The following is a 4,496-nucleotide window of genomic DNA, read 5'->3' on the forward strand; positions in this document are numbered from 1 at the left end:
ACCCCAGCCTGGCTGACTGCACCCCAGCCTGGCTGACTGCACCCCAGCCTGGCTGACTGCACCCCAGCCGACACAGCCACGGCTGCGTGGAAACCAATGTCTGGGGCTTTCTTGAGGCTCCTCCTCAGCCTCAAGGGCTTGCCGGAACCTTCTTCCCACTGAGGTGTTTTGCCAACCAAACAGTTCCTCTCCTCCGTGCTGACTCCCAAGGATGTCAGGAGTTCAGATGTCTCTGAACTCCTGCAGCCACAGAGCAAGAACTCTGTTCTAGGGAATGACCAGCTTCTGGGTGGGCTCCCAGCAAACCCCCAACATCCAGAACCCAGAGCTCACACCCAGATGTGTGCTTCTAGTTACCGTGCAGCCCCAACCAACTCTCAAGGTCAAGGCACTGACGTACAGGCATGAGAATTTTCCAAGGGACTGGACGAGGGTCAGAAGCTGAAGGATACTGTCCAGGGCAGGCAGTGTCGTCACCCCAGCCTCCACCCCTCCATGTGATGTGGCCCCATCTGGCAAGCCTGGCAGGTTGTAAGGACGGCGGCAGGCCTGAGCACAAACAGCAGCACCAAGTGCTGTGCCACATGACTCATGTGAGTCACGTGACACGGGCCCCACCGTACCCAAGGCTGTCACTCCCACTTTGTGACAAGGAATCTGGGGTCCTCAGCAGGGAGGCAGCGCCGGCGAGAGCCTTGATGACAATCTCCCTTGTCTTTAAGTCCCAGGCCTCCAGCGGCCCACCACGCCACCGAGCCTCACACCAGCGGGGCAGGAAGCGGACGGGCCCTCTGGGGAGGTCCGGGGCTGCGTCTGTCCACAGCATACACGCTGACCAGCAATCTCATACTTCAGTTTCGTTACGTTTATGCCTAAGGTATCTCAAACGACCCACGGCAAGGTGGGCTGCTTTACCTGGACGCCGTGTGGAACACGACGTGGGACACACGGCAAAGTCCTACAGGCACACCACAGGCACCACCACCATCATCCAGGACCCATTTAGCCTAACCATGGGGTGGTGGCACCAGCCTGGAGCAGCGGCCTTCCTCCCTAAACAGGGCCGTCCCAGCCCCACCCTCAAGGACAGAGAGCACAGCACAGACAGCCTTCTGCATGACAATTCAGCCCTCTCATGTTCAAACAGTCAGGCCCCATGAGGTGTTCCCCCAAGAGTGCTCGGCCCTGACACTTGTACATTTCCCCAGCCTCTGCCCCATCTTATACCGGAGTTTTGCCAACCAGACGGTGAGACCCGCAGGCCAGGCCCGCCCAGCCCCCAGCCCCCAGCTGGCAGCATGCTGACAAGCGGGTGCTCACCATGCCGCCCCCATGCATGCTGCGTAGCCCACCAGGAGAATGGGGACTGAAGTCTGCAATTCATTTAATAACGGGAAGAGCTGGGAGCAGGCCTCCTCTGGACTCTCCTGCAGGCTCTTCCAAACCATGTGTGATTCAGAACTGGAGAAGCCTCTGACGGACGTGGTCCAGCAGGTCCACAGCCTGTGTCCTCCTGAGGCTGTGTATAGGCCAATTTGAATATCTGACTCACACAGATTTTTGTAGAACTACTGTAGTCTGAGACACTGCCCAGAAAGCCCTCTACCAGCCTGCTAATTAACTATGTGTTCCATTACCATACAGAAACAAGAATGTTTAGAAATTTAACCCCATGAGTAACCAAGACAGACTGATTTAAAATAGTCTACCACTTCAGAGTAATCACTGTGAGGGTTAAGAATGCTACAGAGATTTGGAAGATGGACAAGCCCAGGTTACCAGCAAACCCAGGTCTCCCTGGAAACCACCCTCTGAGGCATTTTCACTTTTGGGGAAATTTCCATACGATTCTCCGACCCCTCCGTCAATAGACATCTCCTCCTCAGGCGGGCTGAGTCTGTGGGGAGAAGTTGAGAGCAGGCCACCGTTCGCAGACGTGGCCTCTCGGGCGCAGAGGCCTGGCCCTGTCACAGGGCTCTGAGGCTGTCCCCACCCAACCAGGGCCCTCTGAGGGCTCCATTGAGCCTTAAAAGCGACCACAGGGATGAGAAGGGGTGATGAAGGGGCCCAGGGGCGGGGTGGGCTCCACCCCACTGGGTTGTCCGGGGAAGGACCACCAAAGAGCCTGGAGGGAAGCCTGGCCTGGGGCGGTGGGCACGGGTCAGGCGGCCACACCAGCATGGCCCCGGAGCTCCCAAGGCCTCCCAGAACAGAAGCACCAACTGTGAGGGACTCAGCCCCGAGTATTCACTCAGTTTCCATTTAGGCGATGTTAAACACCATCTCCTAGCCACCCTCCACCAGTGCTGCGAAGGGTATGCAGTCTGCGCCCCAGCGCCCTCCTCCGAGGCAGAGACCCACCCACAGCTGACACAGGAAAGCCAACAGGACCCCGGCTTCCCGGCCCTGCCCACCTGGCAGGGACAGTCCCATCGCCGTCCAGGTCCCATTCCCTCTGCGGCCCAAGTCACAGGAGGGCCAGGCCAGGCTCTCACCTGCAGCTCCAAAACCTGACCCCTAGACAGCACCCTGGAGCCACCCCCCTTGATCACCCATGTCTGCCCAGTCGGGGCCTCTCCTGACTTGGTACTCCACACAGACTGTCTGTGCAGCCCCGGGCTGGGTGCGGGACTCTGCCAGTTCCACAGGCCCTTCTAGAAATGCTCACAAGCAGCGCAAAATGGCTACAGCTCTGCCAGAGGTGCACGGAGGGGCCCTGTAGCTGGCGGGCCTGAGTGATCCTGCCCACCAAGCCCTGGGCCCAGGGCAGTGCCCTCCTTCCCAACCCTGGGCAGCGGTGGCCAGCCAGGATTCTGTCAGGAATGGTCAAGCGGCTGGCAACGCTGAGCCTTTCACAACGTTCAGAAACCAGGCTCAGGTAGCCAAAGGCAAAACAAAATGGCTCAGGAGAACCCAGCACTGACTAGACCTGGGGCTCCCTTCTACTGTGAGGGTCCTCTCCCACCAGGCTGTCCAACCCAAGAAGAGAAGGGACTCCACCTCAAAGGCCCATGGATCACGGCCAGTTCATGTGGCCTAGCAGGGGGACACACATGCTCCAGAACCCCGGGATTCCACACCTGGGAGCCCGGGGGATGGGCCAAGAGCAACCACTGCTTTCAGGGGACATGTCACCTGTCACTCCGCAGCCAGACCCAGAGCGGACACCCAGAGCACAGGAAACGGCTATCTCCCCTTCACTGACAAAGCTTCAGAGGTTCTGAGCCAAACCTGGCTGTCTGACTCAGGAAGTCAGGGCCCAAAGACCCTACTGGGTCTGCACTGTCCTTCCTGCCTTCCCCGCGCTCCACGGAGCACTGCTGTGGCAGCTCCCCTGCAGCCTCCCTATCGGGAGTTGAGGAGGGCCTGGAACAGGAGGGCAGCCTCCACAGTGAGAGCCTCACCCCAGGTCTCACACTGGCCACACAGCTCTGGACCTGCCACTCAGGAAGTGGGCAGCAGGGACCCAGGGGCTGGCCAAATCCGGCCAAATTCTGATCTGCCAGCCAGAAGGACCACAACCAGTCCCCTGGACCCTTGAGTTTTTACTGTCTGCATCTCAGATGTCACCAGTGCCAGGCTGGCCAACCACAGCCAGCCTCCACAGAAGCCTCTGGCCCCAGTCAGGCAGAGAGGGAGGCAGCAGTGCAGGTGGAAAACCTGCTCCACCTTGCTGGAGTTGGTGGCACAGGCCCGCACGGGGCGGCCAGGGAAGCCCCACACTGGGCAGTCTCCAGACCTCCGGCAGAAGCCACCAAAGGCTGTGGACATGCCAGGTCACCTGCCCTGCAGGCAGCCTGGCATTTCCCTCCGTGGATCTACCTCCACCACCCCCACGTCACATTCCAGAACATACACTGAGCACAATCCCTGCACACACCCTCGGGGCGGAAGACTTCCCCAGAACCTGCTCCCCACTTCCAGTCCAAAATACCTCTTTCACACAAAATGGCTGAGTCCTGCGCTCTTCTTGTGTCCCTGGTTAGCTGGAACAAGAGAGCAAGCATCTCACACAGGGAGGCTGTGCACACTTGCCCAACTTGTAAATACCACAAACATCCATGAGTGCACAAACACCAGGGCCATGCCAGGGGCAGGGCGGAGGCAGACCCCGAGCCGGAGCCCCCAAGGGGTACAGCCCACTCGGGGACCAGGGCTGAGGCCCCAGGACAGACAGCAGCCTGCTGCTCTTGGCTTCGGCTGCCAAGGGGATCCAAAGCCCCGATGTGCAGGGGGCCTTCAGCAGCGGTGCAGGGGTCGGCTTGTGCTGAGGGCGGGGGGAGGGGGGAGCGAAGGGGGGGCTCAAGCCTGGCCAGGAACGGGGTCGCAGGCAGCTGCCAAAGGCTAAACCTGGGGTGATGCAGGGACCCCTCCCCAGCTCCGGGGCCGGCGAGACCTCTCCCTCGGCCCCCACCCGCTGGGGGGCCCTGAGCAGGCCCAGGCCGCCCGCCCGGCCGCCTCGCTGGCCCTTTGTTCCGCGCCGTGGGCCCTGGGGA

This window comes from Dipodomys ordii, unplaced genomic scaffold (genome assembly GCF_000151885.1).
Source record: "Dipodomys ordii isolate 6190 unplaced genomic scaffold, Dord_2.0 Scaffold129, whole genome shotgun sequence".
In the NCBI taxonomy this organism is placed as follows: Eukaryota; Metazoa; Chordata; class Mammalia; order Rodentia; family Heteromyidae; genus Dipodomys; species Dipodomys ordii.